Raw genomic sequence first — 22,094 nt, forward strand, 5'->3', positions numbered from 1 at the left:
AAATCCCTCACCACCTCGGGACGACATAAATCAGTGAAAATAAGCCACGTGTATTATACGGTTTACGCGGTGGTTTTTAAAAATGAAAGCGATTCCGACGATTGCTTAACGACGATTTGGGACGGAAATTGGCGTGGCGTTCGATTTGGCTGTGCGAGCTTTCCCTCTCTCGGGGCGAATCAATAGAAAACATCGCGACCAGTCAATATCGACTCAATTGATCTGTGCCAATAAGATGGGAGGGAGATAAAAAAGCTCCCGATCATATTTGAGTTTTTAATTTTCGCTTTTCGAAGTAGACATTTTCGATCGAAAAATGGCAATCGAATATCTCGCTGCTAACCTTCCGCCGGCTCGAGCACTTCATTATCGTGTGACGTAGGCCGTACGACGGTTTGCCGGGCGGAGATCCAAATATTGGTACGAGGAAATTGAATTTTCTCCAAATCTCTCCGGCATTACGTCGGGTACCTCCACCGGTAGGGAGCGTGTGGTAAAACCGAACGTTTCCTGCCATCACCGTATTTCGATTTGAAATCGTTCCTTCCACGGGCCCGAGCTCCGGGATCAAACGGCATAAATCCAATTATTATCGATTGCTCTCGATATTCGGGACGAGTTCTTGCCGTAGCCGTAACGTGAGGCCTCATACCCTGAAGGAACACCGGAGTTGTGGTGGCTCCGGATCGGATCGGATCCAGCTGGAACTTTTAATTAGCAGATCGGTCATCACGAGTGCCTCGGGCAAAATGCAACCGGTTCGATTTGGTTGCGATGGAAGCAGAATGCATTGCTGGCTCTAACGGATGCACTTTGCACTAACCGGTTTATTGCGTGCTTCAACAAGCACACCGCTCAAAGAACCCTTTCCGAGAAGTCCCGAAATTCATCTTCCAAGCTCTCCAGTACCTTTTCGAAAATGATGAAGTGATCAACTGTCAACCGCATGCAAAGCGCTGTGTAGTGCATGAAGAATCCGTTATGAAGCGGATTATCTACCGCAACAATTTTAAGCTATCTTAAGAACAATAACCATCCTACCGAGAGCCACGTTACCCCCGGCGTAACGTAAACTTGTGTGCCTCCGAGACAGCGGCTGGAAAGTTTGCTCCGGGAAACTAATTAAATGTGTCACAACATCATCCGCCCGGTGCCGCTTAATTAAAGCAAACATATACACACCACGTCACGCAGCAAAACTTTCCCCGTAAGGCGTTCCTTCACGGCATGGTGGGAAGATCGTACCCTGGGCCACCCCCTGTAAGCCTAAGACGGCCAGGTGCACAAACAGAAGGGACCTCGAACGCACGCGATGTGCAGTTTCCATTGCGCAATCAGCACTAGCGCACCGAATGCAGCACGTGCGAACGTGGCCTGCGTACGGTGAAGGTTATTCTCTGCCGAAGACACAGCCACTAACGATGTGAGGCTTGGCAAAGACGCGAAAGAGGTTAGTTGTGTGTTAGGACCTTTTCGGTGGTGCCCTTTTGGACTGGCCCCGTTCGAGATGGAACTTTGACATCGGAACCGTCTGGAGGACGTGAGCAACGGTTGGTATGCCGGCAATTATGCTGGCGTGACCCTACGAACGATGCCGCGGTGTAAATCGGCCACGCAGACTCGTGCAGCTTCATCGCGCGATGTCCTTGGTCGCTTCTCCGTGAGGAGCATCGTATGAATGGACCTGCTCGTATGAATTATGTGATTGGAGGAGGGAGCAAAAAAAGGGCAACTATGTTAATGGTACATTGTTGTAGGCATGAAACTCTCTAGTCGTGTTCCATTCCGGATGTCCTTCGAACGGTGTTCGAGGCGGAGATGCTTTTATTCACGGTTCGAACAATTTTAATCAACAATAAAACATATGAGTTTTTTTATTCACTCGTGCAAAGTGAAATCCACGATGGTATGAAAATGCGCCACCAACAGCAACCTGCACCTCTGCTAGCGCATTTGGGTCGATTGCTTGCGCTGTCAAAGTTGCGAAAAGGATGAGAAGAATAAAACTTCCTGCCACGGGGATCATCCCACCCACCAATAAGCTACGGTGGAAAAAGAGGTGTGAAAAAGCACCGGAACACTTTTGTGCTGAATTCGCACCCTTGTCAGGCGCACATGGCAGGCTCGCATGTTTTGCATTTTCCTGCCATTTTCCAGGTTGCGCCATCCACCTTTGGAACGAACCGTCGACGATGACACGTCGGATGGTGGATGAAAATGCGCCTCCGAGAAGATAAATTTGCGATGACGGCATCGCTGTGGTGGCAGTGCATTTGAGAAAATATTTATCCATCCGGTTTCGGGAAGCGCGTGCACTTGGCTGCAGTGCCACAGGCGAGCGCGCGCGCGTGAGCGAAAGTGATGGGAAGATTATGGAAAACAGTGCAGAATTCGTCGGAAGAGCGGTACTCGAGAATAGTGGAGCTGATCAATGGAATGTGTTTCCTTGGCAGAAGGGACTTATGGAGATGAGGCTCCAGGAACCTATGCATGGAGCGTCATCTGATGGGGAGTGCTTTGAGGCATAAAAACTGATGACTCCCGATGAGAAACACCTTTTCTTGATCCTGATAGAATTGGATCTGCATATTTGTAGTTACTTCAGGGCAGCTGCTTGAGTTTACCTGACTTTATTATTGCCGTCAGCTGCTGTTTTTCTCTCGCCTTTATTGCTGCTAACAAACAATGAAGAATATCTACCCGATTTTAAAGAGGAATTATTTTAATGAAAATATTTAAACAAAAACTTTTAAATGAAATTTCGTGTTTTGATAATCAATGATCTCCAACGACGCACCAGACCACAAATTTAGATGGCATTAGTGGTAAAGCTACTGAAAATCTCATTTCCGCCGACTTTATATAACCTGGTTGTGGCCAGCAATGTGCAAGCTGTTATCATCATCATTATCAGTAATTGTCATTATCACGGCTTGCGCAATAAAAAATCATCACCAAAACATAAAGCTACATTAACAATTTTGCAGCAGCTGTAACCAAATCCATTAGGGCGCCATCGTGCTCCGGGCCAACCCTGGCCTTTTTCAACCTTTCATTAGCAAAAAATAAATGGCTAAACACCGGGGTGAAAAACGCTGCGAATTGGCTGTTTTTCTCCCTCTCTGAAAGCTCTCGGCGCGTGAACAACTCTTTCCCGGCTGAAATAATGCATGTTTTCTTTGCCGAACCGCAGAACCGTCCTAAACGGGCGCGGTAACGAGGCCAAATTTGCTCTAATTTCGAATCGCCCGTGCGCACCAGGGTGAGCCAATTTCGTAGCACAATTTGTTGCGGTCGAACTACATCAGGGTGTGCCTCCGAGGGGCTCAATACCGATCCAATTCCGCATGATTCATGCTCGCGATCGAAATTGCTGTCACGAGCCGCGGAATCGAAGGAGTCTAAAGAATGAACGAAGAAAAACTCCATCTGCACCAATCGATGCATCCGTCTGTTGCGAGAAGTGCAACGATTTCGTGGTGTGTGTGTGTGCATGGTGCATGTTTGATTGTGCAAAACCACGATTTTCCATGATGCAGACGTACAGTAACCGACAAAAAAGAACGCCACAAGATTCGCCTGATTGCGGGCACAGCCCGATACGAGAGCCACGAGAGTGAAAAACCAAGAAACCCTCCAAGAAAGCACACACGAAAAAAAAACGCCAAACCCCTTACATCGATCGAACGAAAACGAAAGCTAATGGCAAGCTATCCGTCCAAGAGCAAACACCGAGCGAGAGTCGGTGGCACACCAAAGAGGAAAGGGAACACCATTTTCCGCTAATGAAATTACATGCTCAATTATTTTACGACCCCGAGCCCGGCGGCCGAGGACGCCGGGCGAGGGTTTCGATTTCACTAGGAGAAGTTTTCTGATGAGCGCATTGGGCTCCGTGAGGTGGAGCGAAGACAACAACAAAAAAAATCACATTAAAAAGGGTCCCGATCGGTGGGGTGGAAATGATGCTTTATTTCCCGTGGCGTGCGCGAGCGAGACGGTGCCGATTGCCGGTTGTACTCTTATTTGATTTTCACTTTTTTACGCCACTTTTCCTTCGGTTTATGGGCGAACATTTCTCTCCTCCCAAGCCAGCCACAGCCACGATCGAGCCGCGAGATCGATAATCGCTTACGCTCGGTTCCGTGGCTCATTTCGGTCGCACTTCGATCGCAACTGCCCCGCGAATAATGGGGCAGAATTAAATTATGCACTCGAAAAAGGCGCGAGAAAAAAAACAAAAGCCGAGAAGTGCGAATTCACGAATCGCGCGAAAACGGTGTCCTGGGGCTGGGGCGTAATGAACATTTGCGAATCGGTAATTAGGTGGTGCTTTGCTGTTTTAAATGCGGCGTTAAATAATTAAACCGCACCGAGGTGGCATTAATTTGCGTTTGGGAGTGGAAAATTCGGACGTCGGTGGAAATAAAGCAATGCGAGGCGCATAAATCACCAGCGCTAAAAAGGATATCCGCGAGTTTCATCGGCCCCGTAGTGCCGTAAATATTCCACCTAATCCTGCCATAACAAGAATTTAAGGAGCTCTCGTACGCTTCGAGCCACATACGCTCTCACGGAACCACGGGTTGCCCTTTAAGTGGCTTTAAATATACTACCTACCGGATTACGCTTACGCTTGGATTGCACGCATGTGACTCGAGTACGGTATCGCATAAATTTCGCTCTAATCGTAACAAACATCCTCCCGCTTGCTGGAGGTTTAATCCCAGCCGCGTTAGGATCTTACGAGCCGCGTTACCCGTGGTGCATTATGTGCGGCTTTGTGCTAAAAAAAAAAGTAAAACCAAAACGCACCCTTGGTACGAGATAACACACTCAGTTTAACACCTTCCGCCCTTCGATTTGGGTGACCGAATCGACGCCACGAACGTTGGATGGAAATTGCAGCATCATCCTCTGGTGCGACAAAAATCACTACTCTTGAGGCTTCGGTGGCAAAAAAAGGAGCCATACAATTTATGTTCCACCACTGCGTTGTGTTGAAAAAGGACCCACGTGGTGGTGGCGTTGGCGTTAAAGACATAAATTTCACGCTAGGGGATTATTTTTCGTTTCGCTTTCCTCGCAAACGCTCGCAGCATCGCAACGGCAGACGAGCAAAGTGTCTGCCTGGATGCTGTGTCGCGTCGTAAAGAAGCCCTCTCCCTTTTTTCGCTTGATTGGTATGATGATTGTTTAGGTGTTTTTGAAAACAAAACAAAAAAAAACCCATCCCGGTTTGCACGCGGAACAACAACAGCCAGGCTTAACGGCTGGCGTTGCCTTAAAAGTGCCATTCATCGTCTAATTAGCCATGAAATCGTTTCTCGGCACATTAATTTGCAGCATTAGCTAAGCGGCTCGGGCTGCTTGGGGATGAAGCAATCGCTTATTTGCGAACGGCAGCGTTTAATTAATTGCCGCAAGAAGTCGACCGAACGCGAAGGTGGAAATGGAAAATTTAATTTTGTAACCGAAAGCGAACTGCCAGCGTGCTTCGTGGCGTTTGTTACCTCAATGATGGATTGTTGGTTTGACATTGAATTCAAAAGTATGCCAGACCCTCAGAGCCAGGCCCGCTGGTTTGTTCCATTTCTGAGTCGGAATCTTTTTCCGAAGGATTGCATTCGCATCTCACGCAATCAGATCACGTTTGATGCGAAGAATCTGGATACCGAGCCAGCACAAGCTTGCCCTAACCTCAACCATTACAGCTTTAAACATCAAACACCTCTTCCAGCATCCTTTTCTTTTTTCTAGCGCCTCCGGCTCGCAAACGTGCCGGCCCGATTTGTGCTCCTTAAGTGAAAGGGAGCCGTTTTCCCTTTGATGTAACATCTGTTTACTTTATGTTTACGATTGCAATCCAACCCAATCTCGATCGACACCCGACACACCCGGCCTCCATTAAACATGCATTAGAATTCCCTTCGCATCCTTGCGAGCCGGCACGATCCTTTTCCACCTCCCGCAGCAGATGTTGACCGTCCCTGGGTGAAGGGGGTGTGCAGAAAAGTGTTCTAAAATTCACCTTTCCACGACACCCGCGTGACCGACCTGCTGCTAGTTAACGCGAGCGCAAAGGCTAGCCACAGGATGGCAGGGCAAACATCGGCATACACCACCGCACGTGCCATCCGACAAGACGCAGATTGCGGTTGCCCGGTTTCCATGTTGCACCTTCGCCGTATCAATAATTTTACCCTTTGGTCGATGGTCGAATCCTTTTACGGGTTTGCTTACTTTGAGGATTGCCTCCCACCCAAACCCAGCCCGACCGATGGCGGGTATGGTGTGGGTTTCCGCCGGAAAGTCAACAGAAGGAAAATGCACACCACACCTTCCATAACCTGGGCTGGGTACGCTTGGGTAAACGTTGAGCCTTGGAACGGAACCGCCCAGGTCGGTGGCATTAAAAAGATGTACGCTATCAATGGAGCAATGGGGGAGGGTTTTTTTTTTGTAAAAACCAACCCTTGCTAACATAAATCGTCGTTACGGTGTTTGGAAACGTTCTGTAGCGCCGGTGAACGACAGTGGAAGGCAAAAAAGGGTTCGGTTAAGGTGGTAAGGATATCCTGGCGCTCGGAACACGTCGTCTGGCAATTAAAAATCACGTGTCTATGTCAATTTTACGTCAGATTTACACCCTCTTGGGAAGGAGCCCATCAGGAATGCTGGGCTGGGGATGGTTCTGAACACACACACACCTTCATTAATGTTTCAGGAGTGAGTAAGCGACAGGATTTTGAACAACACCGGAGGACTCTTTCCCGGAACCACTGGCCAACCTCCGGAATGCAGATGTTATTAATAAAGCGGTTGACATTTACTGGGCAGGCAATAAATCCCCAGGTGTAATGGTTCATTAAAATCGGACGAAAAGGATCCACAAAACCAGCCTTCCGGACGGGTCGGGTGCGTTGGTTTGTTTGGTGACGTTTAAATATGAATGGGGCCAGATTGGCCACCCGTTTGCGGTGGTGGCGTTGGTTTAGAAAATTGTCGATTTCACTCCACTCTCGTAGCAAAATTCAATCTACCGAGACCGAACCGACCGTCCGACCACCTCCGGCTGCATTCCGGTCCACGGAGCAACGAAGATTAACGCCACCAATTCGAGCTGACACTTTTTCGCTTGATTAACCGCCGAGAATGTTCTTCGCCTTCGAGCAGGTGAAAATGGTCACCTTTGCAAGACAGATTGAGCTGTAAAGTGTCGAGTCAAAGAGAAAAAAAAGAGGGTAAGATCTAAAACACAACCGCAGCGTTGAAAGCTCGCAGCAATTATGTAACCCACCGCGAGAAGGGTTAACGATCGCCCCGGTGCGGAGGCTGGCTACCTTCGCAAGAATGCGGTCAACGTTTATGCTCGCTTTCGGTCACCGATTCCAATCCATCATAACCTGTTTGCCTGCGGTTTGCCCCACAAAGAAGGGCCGTAATTGCAAACGGACACAACGTACAACTGGTGTGGCTCAATGAACCCGCAGGCCCTTGTGGACAGGCAATTCAGGCATTTAATTCCGAGCGCGCGAGGTGCAGCAAAGCTACGCGATTAATCGTAAATTAGATTTTGCAATTTTTTGTTCGAATAATTGCAAATTCCCTTGGGCGAAAGCTGTGTGGAATGGGGTGCAGACATGGAAAAAAATAACATAAATAAATTTATTTCTCAATCTGTGGTTTGAACATGTGCTTAGGGGTTCAACACGACACCACAAAATAATTCAAGCCAATAGTACCGTACAATGAAGACGGCAAGGTCATCTACCCCAAAAATGGCAAAGTTTATACAATGTTTTAGCGTTTTGTTTCAGAGTATAAGCGGAATAATTAGCAAGAATTAACACACGTCCGACAAAATCTGTTTCATGGTGAAACGTTCCAGAAATGACCTAATTTTACCTCCAACCTAAGCAAGATATCATTTCAAACATTTATTTTACAAAAATCAGCCATGCAATTGAGGTGCTTTCTGTGGAAAAACATATATAAAAAAACTCCCTAAAACATTACACCACTCAGCTCTGTTCAGAAGCTTTTGGTCTCGCAACTTCTTGCAAACATGCAGCGCGAGATTGGCGCTATGAGACAAGCGTTTTCGCGCGCCCTACACGGTTTCTCGACGAATGATGCTTATCGTCACCAGGTGGGCCCGAAATCGAACGTGTCACCAGAAGCTATTTGTTGCTCCAGCATCATTATGTCGCCTGAGCTCCTCATCGCTGCTAGTGATCGCTTTTCAGCTGCTCGTGACCTTGCGAGAGACGAACCGATCCCTGGCTGGGATTGTTTTCCAGCCGCAAACAATCGACACTTCAAAATCTATCAACACCGTGGAGGCGTAAGTGGAAGCAAGCCTCAAAGATGGTTAGTTTGGTGGCGTGGGAATTCACATTAAAATTGGAACCCACACCTCGTACGCACCGAAGCATCGGAGGGTGGTTGTTACGCAATATCAAACAGGCGTTATTTAATGTGATTATTTCTACACAAGGTGGCGCTTTATTTTAGAAACGATGCGATCACCGAGATCAGGTTGAAATTGCGTTCCAAAGTAACAGAAAACGATGCGTTGTAAAATGTCATTGGAAGGTGAATTTCCAAACACCTGTGGCCAGCAGGAACACCGTAAAGCACGCGATAATCACGACACCAGCGTCACGACGACATCTTGCACATCTCAGAACACCCGAGAGACGTTCTGAACAACACACAACACCTTGGCCTGGTCCACAGCCCGAGCACGAACCGGTAATTCGTTTGGCCTAGAGTCAAGGTCCACCAACGTGACCGGTGACACAGCCCACCACCACCATAATAGCGGACAAAAAGGGCCTCCCGGCTTATTATGGAGGCGTTTGTTTCGAAAAATTAGATGTCATCGTGAAGAAGACGAGTCGAAGGGCGGCTCTTTGGAGTAGATTGAAATTTTAATGGCCAGTCGGTCGGACCTTCGTGAGCCGCGTGAGACAGGTGAAGTTTCTCGCCACTGTTCGGTATCTGGGTCATGCCGCTAGTGGACCGAAGTCATATAGATCGTGCGATAGGTCGCGTTAATCAATAACCGTGGTCAATAAGGTGCTTCTTCGGCTACACCAACGACAGCAGGTGAGGACAATGGGTGAAAAAATATGGCCGCTACGCCACAAAAAGGGCTCAAAACTGCCGTAAAGGCGATGGGCGTCCCCAGGTGTCAGGAACCTTCGACAGCTGGTTTGATCATCGAATAGAGCCGCACGCGTTCGCCAACTTCGCTGAGTTGCTCAATGTCAGCGAGGAACTGGGCGCGGAACTATACACGATTTCTTGGGTGCGCCCTGGGCCGGGTTAGGATCTGATTGCGTTAGTAGTGGTGCTGCTGCAGTTGCGTACGACCCAAACCCAAGCCCATAGGCTGCTAGACGACGGAACGAAGCAACTAAGCGATGGATGGCTGAGGTTTGAGGGCAAATTCTTCGACCGATCCGTCAAGCAGTAGGTGAAACGAACAAATCTGTCGACGTCGTGGGGCCAACAAGTCAACTTCGATGACGAAATCCTTCGGCTGACAGAGCGACAACCATGGGACAGGTATAATTAATTGCAGCAAAGCAGGAGCAAGAATTTTCGGTGAATTCATTTGCCCATTTATGGGGGGAATTGTTTCGACAGCAGATGCCAGGACGCGATAAGTCGAGCACCGGTACCGGTGTCCCGAAATAAGTCGAGGTTAACTACCGAGCCGTGTAGTGGTTTGTTGGAGTTCAATTCACCGATTACGCTACCCTTGAACGATGGTGCCGTGGAAAGCCTATTACGGTGCCTTTTTGGTGACGCCATTCGCACACCACTTTACAGCAAGCAGATGGTACAAATTTGATCGGAATCCTCCTATTAACCTTCCCGGCTCGTGGGCCAACAGTCATTAGCGCGACATGACTAAGAGTGTGAGAGTGGGTGGTGAAAAACACTGTCCATTCGCCCCGACATCAGATAGCTCTCAAGCAAGCGATTCCCTTTCACTCGATCGAATCGATGAAACACTCACCTCACGCGGCACGGTTCAATTTCGCCACTCCGGGTTGGTGATAATCTGTCTGAAAGTAGAAAGTACTGCGTGTTAGAGAATACGAAAAGTAGCATACGTTGCAAAAATATGTTTCAGAAAGAAAGAAAGAAGCTCAGCTCCACTACGTCCCGCTCGAGCCATCGAGCGTTCAGCTCATCAACGAGAAAGGGGATGGACCGAGAACAAAAGCTGCTTTGTGGCGTCAGCCAACTGCTGCCGACGGCTAGACCACACGCCGTCGTACTAACCAGGCACACCATCGATGGCGAGGAAAACGTAGTAAAACATCACAAAACTTCGAAGAAAATAGCACCGGTGGTCCACAGAGTGAAGGGAAAGTTCGTTAATTCGATCTCGGATCACACTCGACTGTAAAAGGCACCCCTCGATATGGGATTCCCATATCACCGTAAACTATCGCCGGGAGCGCCCTGACTTGGGCTAGAAGTCGACGCGGAACAACCGAAAGGGCACATGGGTTCGAAGGACCCGTCCATTGTGTGGTTTTGTAGCATAATCGACAAAGAATGAACGATTGTTCCCTGGAGTCACTCGGGAACCACCGAAGGAATGCCCTTTTCATTAGAAGTTTGATCTTGTTTAACAAATTTTAATTTTCTTATTACACCAGGCCAGGCCAGCGAGCGTGAACGAAACGGGCCGTTTATCGGCACGGATGCACACAAAGTTTTCCGAGCACTCGAAATGAGATTTTAAAGTTTGATTAACAGCTTCCCCGTTTGCTTGTGTCCCCACGAGAGAGAGAGAGAGAGAGAGAGAGAGAGAGAGAGAGAGAGAGCGAACGTGCATTCCCAATGGTGACTTTAGCTTTGTGTCGCTGCAGTCGAACGCCAAGAGCTGGAACTGGCGTGGCTGGTTTCTTATCACCGCAGCCATACATCAGGCATTGAATGATTTAACGCAATAAGTTCGGTGCCGCTCTTAAGCGCTTATGAATTGTTGAACGGAACGGTTTGGGAACGAGTAAAAATCCGCACCAGCAGACGCACTTTCGGCCAGACAATGATCCCGACCCGATACAATGGCGGCCGGTATTTTACCTCCTTCTACAGGAGATGCGATCGGTAAAAATGCCGCAAAAAGGAAACGACTTCTTGCACCAAATTCACTTAGCTTCTCGGCAAAACCGAACTGGCCGAACAAGGGGTGAAAAAATTAAATATTTACTATCCTAAAAACCCAACCGTTCGTTTGCTGGCGCCGAATAAATCTACTTCAAGAAAGCAAAAATCTAAAACACCCTTGGTCCATCCTCTGCCAGTTCAAAGGCGAACCACCGCCCCATTTCCGTTCCCATTCATTATCGGGGCGGAATGTTCAGGACCACCGTGGTACGGCAGCTCGAACCGTCTGTCAAGTGAATCCGGCTCCGAAAGGGGCCGGAAAAAGCCACAATCCCACCCGAGACTGCAAAAGCCAACCCGCCACATGCGAAATTCATTCACACGGATCAGAGCGGCGGCCGGAAAAACAGGAAAACTTGTGCCGCCTCTCAAGTGGTTAGTTAGGTTCCACCCCCCCGAGGATAGCTGCTGTATAAGCTCGGCAGCACGTGATAAGCTTCCGGAAACGGTTCTCATTTGCTCGCCTCGTTTGGGCTTGGGCCAACCGGGAGCAAAGCCACTTTAATTGCTTATTGATTTCATTCAATAAACGAAATGAAAGTTCTTGCCGGACGTTGGCGCTCGGCCGTGGGAAAACCGGGGAAAATGAGAGCACTTGCATTTGGGGGTTTTTCTTTTGCGGAGCAACTTTTGATTTCCAGCCCACACTCGAGTGCACCGATCGATCGGTTGCTCTTGTGGGGGTTCTCGATCTTGTTCGTTGAAGTGGTAGCTAAAGAACATACACACATACGCACACATACATTTTCCTCATCATGCTTTCCGAGCCGAGTTGGAGGAAAACTTGCACCAAGCGAATGGAGCGATCCCGGAACGTGGAACACTTCGAAACGCATCATCAAGAACTTTCATTTACGTGCTCGGGCGAAGAAAAACATTCGAAGCATTTTCCGGCTATCTTTAGCGTAGCGAGCGAAAATCGATGCTCTCGTTTCCCTGCTCGATGGGAAGCAGCAGGGAGGAATCTTTATGTTCTCCTCCGAATTGAACCATCTTCAGTTTGGCACCATTCCAACCACCACCAGCATTGATTGCGCAGCTGAAAAAGGCACCCTTTTTCATTTGGTCAACGTTCGTTAGCGTGGCAATGGGTACGTCACTTGCGTTTTCCTTTGTCCTTTTGGCAACCGGTCGGCCGGGTTGAAGAGGAAAAACTAAACGCGGTAAGTGGAGAACCGAAACAGGACCTTTCCTCATGTCACGAGTGGCGTTAAATTGTATTGCCCCGAATCACGGGCTGCATGCAATCACGAAAGAAGGTGACTGTTTTTTTTTTGAGTTAGAGAAGGAACGAGAAAGGATACATAACCTGAAAAACAACGCTCAATTGTCGAAACTCGTCAAGCGTTTCAAGCTCCTTCGACAGTCGAACGTCGGTGCATTTTTGTCGAAATTACCAACGCTACGGACATGCTGCAGCAAACATTCTTTACATTTTCCCGTCGTTCAACTTTTCGACGCGCTAAACGCACCCACCGTGTAGAAATCGTCCTAACAGCCCCACTGTAGCAGGAATGGAAAAAAAGAACAAGGACCTCTACGAATGCAGGCTTTGTTGGCGTTCCACCCTCACGAACGTGATGATGGAATTTGCAATTTGCAAGGAAACCAGAGGAGTTAAATTGGTACCGAGCTCGAGAAGCTCTCGACTTTCACCTGCAGGTGTCGCTGATGGCTTCATTCATAATTTACCACGTTCTATTAAAATCACACTGCGCTTGGCATACAATCGAGTATCGATTTTGGTTTGAAAATAAAAAACCACACTCACCCCCATACAATTGCCATGGGGTGAGTGTATTTCTCGATTTTCCAGTCACGTCCTCCGTTGCTATTTTTCTCACTACAAATCGATGCCAACGTGCCCCTTTCTAATTTCATCCCACTTAGCGCCACGCTGTTGACAAAGCTCCCGAACGAGAGTGCGTTGTCTGCGGGAAAATATTTGCCCCGGACCCAAACGCACGGAAAAGCTTAATACGCAAACAAATTACCGAATCGGGCAGCCGGATTCGCCACCGAAAGTGGTGGATTTTTGCACAACGTCCCAACGCCGGCATTCGATCATCGATTCCAACGAGCGCTCACAATTATCTAACCGTCACATTCCACGCTCCGTGTCGGCGGAACGAATGCATTTGTGATGCACGTCACCACCGTGGAATGCAAATGAAGACATCTGCATGTAAAGCCCGCACCGGTGGGTGGGATGGGATAGGAAATTTCGCAAAAAAAAATCCGTCAATCCAACGCAAAAGCTGTTCCACATCGGCGCAGGTGTACGATTGGAAACAGCTCTTGGGAGCAGTTCAACCCGCAATGGCTCAATCAACCCAACGGAGCATGATCACGATGAGATGCTATTGATCGCGGTGCGCGGAGATGATCGGCTGGATAGTTAAACAAAAAACGCTGGAGATTTGTAGTAACATAATTTTTATGATTTCTTTTCTCGCACGCAACCTGCCACCTTTGCGGTCGCTGCAGTTTCACGTCTACCCTCCTGCCGGTATAAGCTTCTTTTTTCTTACTTTGAGTTTCACTTTCATCCGCCTAGCTCCGTTCGGGTCGCCACGAATTTCCATTTCGACGTTTTTTTTTTTGCTCCACTCCATCTTGATCCGTCCCTTAATTTCGCCCATGGCGGTGGTTTATTAAAAAGCGCCAGTTTTTCCTCTCCGTCTGTGCCGTATTACATATTCCATCTAGCTCCACCCTAGCTTGGCTGGTTACACAGTGCTGGCTGATCGATCGGACGATGGTATGGTGAAATAACATCGGAAAAAGCACGTGTAAATCACGCTCCACCGAGCGGCCAACGCCTAATCGATGGCTGTGGGCCCTCCGAGCTCTCTCGTGCGCATTACACGCTCGCGGGTGTTATGCTTGGGGATGATTTTTGTACATCTTTCTTTTTTCTCCTATTTCGCTCTCTCAGCCGCCCTATCACAACACCGCCTTATATGACGCGTTGCATGGAGAATGGCGCGAAAAAGCAAACAGTCGCGCTCCAGCCACGCATGTGGCTAGGAAAATCACGTTGCGCAAGCCATTGGCTTGTACGTATATGAGCAGGATTTTTTTTTCCTTTCGTCATTTATTTGTGATTTTGCTACATGGAAGGAAAGGCAAAACTCACCAAAGCATATATATATGCTGCACTCAACGCAACGCACCATCGGTGTCGGGAATGTCGTCAAAAGCCAGGCGGAAAAACGTCAAACAATGCATAATTTCATAAAGCAACACCTGCTTCACGAAGCACCGTCCCTAAGGAAAACTTTTCCTTCGGGAACGGATTTCTGCAAAAACTCACACACACACACACACACACGCGCGCGCAGCTTACCACAAACAGGACGAGCTGGGCTTGGTTTGGCTAATGCTTTTTTCTCACTTTCGTACGTTTCGCTTGAATTATGCCACTCAAAGTTAATCATCGTTTACCCGCACGCCCACCGGCAACCGCACCGGAAAATGCCACCCACCCCCACCCTTCGAGCGGCGATGACGCGATGCAAACGGCCCAACCCAGCGCTGATGTCATCCTCGCCACCATTGCATCGCATTAGCTGCATCGCGTTCTGCACCATAATTACATTACCGCCCGCTTCTGTCACTTTCGCGGGCCGTCTTCTCGGGAGGTGGTAAGAAACTGCTCGAGGAAAAACCACCACCCCCAACCCACACACACACACACACACACGAACGTGCCATGTAACGTTATGCAAAGACGGTTGCCTCTGAGCTGCGCTGGGGCTTCGGAAGCGTCTGCCACTTGGCATGCGAGTTCGTCGACGAATGCTATTGACCGCACTTGGCCAAAAGGACGAGCACTTGTTGGCACAACCGAAGCAAACCGTCACCCACTTTGTCACGGAGATCCGACGCGACCCTGCCCTATCTTGAGTGGCTGCCGTGGGGTGCCGTGAACACACAACAATTCCGTCACCAAACGGACGGAATTTGCGGAACGGAAGAAATCCCGCCCGATTGTTACGCAACAGCCAACAGCGGGCAATAATTCGGGCCACTCGACAACCCGTTCGCTCCGCTCGGCCAGTGACGTGCGAGGGGAAAAACTTTCTCTAAGTCCCTGTAAGCTGAAGCTGAAGCGAAAAATGGGAACAAAACGGCTCAATTATCACCTTTCGGTGCCGAAACAGTGGCCCGGCTGATAGCGAGAGAAGAGTCAACAAAAAACGTACACATACACGCGCGTCCCGAAAACGTGCACCAGAAAGTTTAGACAAGAAAACGATCATTAAAGAACGTGCGCTCACACACACGCACACGCGCACATGCACACAGGCACTCCGGGAACTCGGCAAGGGTGGCAACTTTCCACTGTCCTTACAGCGCCATTATCACTTTCGTACGTTCGAAAACCCCTTGTCGGGAAGCTACCCCGTTTTCAGCACCGAGCAGAAGGGTTGAAGGTGAAGTTTCGTAATTTAATTTCCTTCCGTACGAGAAATCGACACGAAAGTGGCACGTTTCGAAAATTAACCATTGCCCACGTCTCCACCGGGAGGTTGCGAATTTCGTGCTCGTAAAAACTCATCCCTTCCCGTTTGGCAGCGCATAAACGGGAACAATCCGTGGACGGCCGTCGGCACGTTTGCCTGATGCACGTCCTACTCCCGGGGCCACCAGAAAAGGGAAGACGATTCGTTCTAATCACGAACTAAAATTCAATTATCCCAAAACTAAGCCAATCCTGCTGACACTGGAACGACAACGCACTCCCGGGCGCCATCTTATCGGCCAAGCTCAATCGTCTCCGGAACCGGGGACAGATCTATTCGTAACTCTTCTTGTTTCGATGGGAGCCTCCCTAAGGTGGCTTTGTCTTTGTGGCCCAAAATGTCCTAAATTGTGGAGGAAACTTCCGGACAATGCACACCCCTTGCTCGAGAGCCGTCCTTCATTCTGGGCAGGGAAATTAGATTGCGCCCCCCTGGAAGCTGGGAAGCACTGCGTTACACTTATCCGGAAGGCAATCGGCTGGTACGCGCCATAAGAATGACATTACACTTTTAGCCCGTAATACGCCCGGAAGCTGCTACAATTTGGCTGCCATTGTGGGGTGATCTGTTATTATGGGAGGGAAATTTTCATGAATATTCATACGCCCTCCGGGAAGAGTTTCCCGTTGGTTGGTTAAGATTCCCCTTCAAGCAACCGGTCCGTGGTTTAAAGTTTCTTCAAGATGGTTGGCAAGGATGCGCGTCACAACCGAGCTAAGGTTCCCCTTTCTTACGAAGATCCTGCTTTGTTTCCCTGCCACGAGGTTGAAAACGAATATGCCTTCTTTTTGGCCGGCTATCCTTTAGCCGGCGAAGAGTTTCGATTTCGGCGCACCTGGATCCGTTGGAAGCACCATTAGCCGGTCCATCGAATGTGCCCAGCCACAGATGGTGCCGCAGGATGAGAAGGACGAGTGATGAACGATTGAACTTTAGTAATGAGTGCGGGTTTCGTGGAAAAACCGCGACCGTACCCCAATATTTCACTCCCAATCGACAACGTTGGTTTGCGCGAGCTTGGCCCCGTCGTTTGCGTGCCTACGTTGAAGGTGAAATTCGGTGGAAAATCGTGCACCTGCGAAAAAGGGCCCACATGCCCACTGTTGTAACGCACGCGTGGGGTATTTTGTATGAAAAAAAAAATAAAGAAAATCCCGTGCAGCAATGCGCCGGAGTAATTGAACACCGAATCGAACCGAATTCGAAGGGCTAATGGAGATACACGCCGAGTAAGTGAGTGAGTGGTTGGTTAACACTTCGATTCACACTTTGTACAACGTGCATCCGCTCGGGCGCCACGGGTGAAAGTAAAACCGGAGGGTAAATGTTGTAAAAACACCATTTCCCAAGACAAATGGAATCGCTCTTCAATGCGGCTGCTCGGCTGAGAGGAAGCAACTCAAGCTCTCTAACGTCTAGTTGTTTGTTGAACATAAATTAGCGTAATTTTGAGGCACACTCAATTCGAAGTAAGACCCAAAAGACTCAAAAGACAAGACTCCCAAAGCTAATATCGCCAATTTATCGCCCCCCAAAACGTCAAACTGCGAGCATTTTTGAAGCCATTCAACGTGGCCACCGTTTGAAGGAATTTCGCTTCCGCTTCCCATAACCTCGCGAGTGGCGTTCTAGTGCCGAGAACAACCACCTCTCGCGATCTTGCTGCAACACTGTGACGACGCAAATCCGCAAAGCACCCTTTCCCGACACCTGCCCATTAGCGTCGTTTACTAACAGACTGAGAAAAAAAACACGCAATCGCCTTCAACGGATGGCACTCCTCCGGTCAGGCGGGTTTCCAGCGAGCGAGATTAATGGTGCGCGATCGAACGGTCAGACCTTCGGCAGCCTGGCAAAGCAAAAGGCAGGCGCATTCCAGCGCGAATGGGTGGAGAAAAAAAGAACAAAAAACAACAAGAACAACACATGGAGGCGCACGAAACGCCTCGACGTGCTAAGTAATCGGAGCCTCAGCCTCGGCTATGACATTTCAATGATCGAATAACAACATCTCGCACCGGGATACGCAGCAGCTGGTCACGATGCTTTAGTGTGCGCGATCATACAGAAAAGAAGAAGAAGAAAACCAGGATACTCTTGCGAGCGCAAAAACAAAAGAAATCCAAACTTCCGAAGTGGCCACAGTTGCTTGAGAGGTCTGTAGATGCGTTTGCATTCGCGTCCGGTTGGAATTTCATCACCCAAGTGGTGGGATGCGCTCGAAGAACGATCTCAAGGTGAACCAGCTTCCACGACGTTCTCGGTGTGTTCTCTTCGCGAGATCGCAACGTTTGCTCAAAACGTTGTTAGACACTCGAAGCCTCCGGATCCGGAGGTGCTCACTTGACGCTTTTAACCCGCTTGCCGTGGTTTCGAGACTCGCTTAAACCGCCTCTGCGCCGATGTTGTACCTTCTTGCGCCCTGCGTGAAGGTGGTGTCGAGAGCTCCTTTCGGCCTGGGGAGGAATTTAGCGTGGTGTGTCATTCACGGTTGGCGATTTCATGAACCGCGGAGCAGCCTGTGTGTGTGGGCTAATAGGTGGTTAGGCACGGGGCAAGCCACTTACAACTTACACTATCATATTCAAATTAGCGTCTGAATAGCTAATCGAGGGTAACGCCAACCTTCCGCAACTAGTGGGGGCCTTGTAGGTGTGTGTGTTTGCGTATATGGTGGAATGCAAGGAATGTGTTCCACCCGACAAGTGCATAAGAGGTCGTCGTGTGGGTCGAGCTGGAAGGCGATCACGAACAGATGAACGATGAAATGAGAATTTAACAACAACTTACCCTCCGTACGGTTTGTGTGGTTTCGTGCATTTTTAAAAGGATTTTTCACACATAAACCCAACCCACAAAGCGAGCTGTCAAACACACTCGAAGGATCCATCCGAGCTGTCAAACATTCAACAGCACTTGTCAGCGCAAAGAACTGCGCGCACGCCTTCGCTCGCTGTTGCTTCTGCTCTGCTAATTACATCATCGGATGCATTTCAGCCGCCCACCGGGGTGCAATTAAAATGCAAATAAACTTCTTTGTAACGGGAATCGCGTGAGTATGGCATGTTCTTGACGCGCTTCACGCAAACGTCCTCTTGAACCGTCCCCATTCGCTCACCGCTGCGCGTGCAAACGAGAAGTGAAAGCACACCATTGCAGTTGTGGCTTTTGAATGTGAAGGAAATAAAAAGGAAACATCATTTACAACAGCGACATTGTGGTGTGGCACATCGGTATCGGCGATGCAACTGCACTGCATCTAACACCACCACGCCGACAAGCGAACAAAGTGTCAGTTTGTGTTGGCGCTTTTCAGTGCACACGTGCACGATTGGTTCCGTGTCGCAAATCGCTCCTCCTTGTGGGATGGATCTCGATGGCTTTAATGGCACCATAATTACCAAATTTGAGCATCTTTCGACGTGCCGACGTGATGGAAGTCTCGATGACTTAATGATAGCCGATGGTTTCGCAATCACAGCACAAAGTTGCACCGTCGGTTTCGTTTGGTGAATGTGTGTATAACTTTTTTTGTTTCAGAAATGTATTTTAACTAATTCCATCGCATTATAGGCCTCACGTTAACGCCAGCGGCCATCACTGGGTGGCTGGGAACGACATGCAACAGGCACCATAAACGTGCGCTAATGCAACCGTCTCCACCGAAATGAGGCTCTCCATTCCTGTGCGAGAGCGGCATCATTCGGATTAATGCATCTCGAGCAGAAAATGCACTTCAGCGCGGTCTAACATCTCCCAGATCGTGTCACAAAGCAAGAAGCGGTTGGGAAAAGGACTAAGAGAGAGAGAGAGAGAGAGCGAGCAGGAAAAGTGCAATCCGGTTGTTTTACACGCGTCTAGCTCCCGCTTCCCGGAGTCCATAAAACACTTATAACTTATGCCCAGAAGCCATCCGGGGGTCCGTGTTTACGAGCCTAATTGTTCGTATCGCTGGGAATGCCGCACCAGCACCGTGGTGGAATCTTAAATTATGGCGCATGTGCTTTTCTTACTTCTCGTGTTCAACCCCTCCACGATCGCGATTGTTCGACCACCAGCCAGCCCCGGGTGGAATGTTTGCCTCCGTACGCGGACCTGAACCTGGTCCTTTCACTTTCCCTTGGACGCGCGGTTTCTCGCTGTTAAACGCAATCTCCAAAGGGTTCTGCGCACCGACACCGACCGATCGCAACCAAAGGGTCGCCTTCGTTAGAAGCGGCGCGATTCTTTGCCACCCACCATTACGATAGGGCCACGATTCGTGCACCCACGATTGAACGGTTCAGGAAGAAATTCGATCGACGTTCGGTGAAACTAGCCGCCTTCCCTCTCGGTTCGAGGCCACAGAATGAAGGCAGCGCGCAAGTTATTAGCCGCAAGCGCACGGTACCCTGTAATTGGCGAGGATAATTCCGTCCACAACGCGACCACCGACAATCAACTCCGGGGGGTTTTGCACTGTTTGCAGCAACCGTTCACGCACGGTTTTTAGCCCACCGAAGGTCGGACCTTCAATTGGTGTGCCGTGTGGTGATACGTTCATTGGGGTTGGCTTTCGCTTGGGCTCGCTGTAGGGCACCCTCGCGGGCATCAAAAAGACTCACTCACGACGGGACTGACCGCTGGTTGGGTAGGGAATTCACTGCACCTAGAGGGTGGTGTTCTTTGATCGGCAAATAATGATGGGTTTGTTTTGTTGCACCCGCGCGTTCCCAGTTTGTTTGTAAACTTTTAGTAAACATATAATTGGGCAATGGGTCTTTTGTTTCGTGTCAGCCCGCTACAATGTTTCAAAAATTCATCAAAAAGACATTACGAACATGCGCGGAATAAAGGGCTTATGTGAAAAATGATTCTCTCTCCAGCGCCTGTAACGAATCTCCATAATGTGTGTCTGAGTATTGCTCCTCGCCCAAGCCACGCAAGAGTCTGAAGGCGGATGTGAAAACGGATGTTGTCACTTGCAACACGTCCCTATAACCGTGCCTTATCCGGCCCTTCGTTTGGGTGGCAACGCATTGACGGATGATAAATTCATCTCTCCCCCATTGAGACATCATTGCTCAATGGATAAGCCCTATTCCCGGAACCACGCCACTCAGTTGGCATTCCAACGACAAAATTCCTTTTCATCCCGCCAACCGAACCAAGGGGATCGAGAGAGAGAAGAAAAAAAAAGACATCCATTCATCTTCATTTTTTCCCAATCGCAGCTCAAGTTGCCATCCCAGCAGCGGCATTCCGATCAAACCCGGCTCGCTTGTTGCAGTTTTGTCGGAAACCACCACCGGGAAAAAGGAAACCCGTCTCCCGGGCGGTGGAAAACTCTCACCCCGAGCTGGCGAGAAAAACCGATGGTAAAACTTTCGAGACAGCACCGGCGTCCGGGAATTGCTTGGCAGAACTTTTGCTGACAGCAGCCGCCGCTGGAATGTCGCCCTTTGATCCGCGCGAAAGGCAACCTTCTCGACCGGGGTGCTGCAACCGTGACAAACGTTCATAAATTTCCGGTTTATCGTGTCACTCGGAAATCTGACAAAACGCCACATCGATCGGTTTCGGCGTTTTGTGCGCCAGGAAGCCGCAGCGTTGTGCATCCCTTCGCAAACGTCTGCCGTCGTACGCAACGGCGCCACATTTTTCGTGAGGAATTTGATCAACAAAAACAATTCCAAACAAGCGGTTGTGTGGTGGAAAATTTTTAAGAATAAAAAAAAACAAAAAAGCGCCTTGAATTTGCATTCGTCCTTCGCGCTCGCTTTTCCATAACCGTAGCTTCTGCGAAATTGCGATTCCACAGTGAGGCGGCATTTTCGCATCGGGGGAGGGAAAAACTTTTCCCCGTGGCACAACACAAATAATTACTGTTTGCAGAAATAAACGGCACGCCGGTGCCTGCGAAGGGTGGGAGATTTATCATCTCGTTTAAGATGCCTCACCATTCGCATCCGGTTCTGGAAAGGAAGCCAACCGAAAAAACTTCCTGCCAACAGCGAACCGGATCGGTCCACTGAACGCGTAAAATCTTCCTCCGTACGACGTCATCCCCGATAACTCCTTCGCCGGCAAGTGGGCGAGCTTCATTTTTCGCTTTATCGGCACCAGTGAAAGTGAAAATGTGCGTCTCCCCGAGTGAACGCCTTTGAAGGGCTTTCGGAGATAAAAATGTGGCTTCGAATGCCGCTTCCTGTCGGGCGTAAAACGCGAGAGAGCCGGAACTGGGGAACCCATCTTCCGGGTCACGCACTAAGAAACCCTAAGCTACCGGTTAGAGAGCAGGTTTTAAGCAAAAAAAAAACCCACCAGCCAGCCCTTTAACGGGAAAGGGCACGCTTTTAAGGAGGTGATTTTGGGGATTTCGTGACG

Source organism: Anopheles nili, chromosome 2 (genome assembly GCF_943737925.1).
Source record: "Anopheles nili chromosome 2, idAnoNiliSN_F5_01, whole genome shotgun sequence".
In the NCBI taxonomy this organism is placed as follows: domain Eukaryota; kingdom Metazoa; phylum Arthropoda; class Insecta; order Diptera; family Culicidae; genus Anopheles; species Anopheles nili.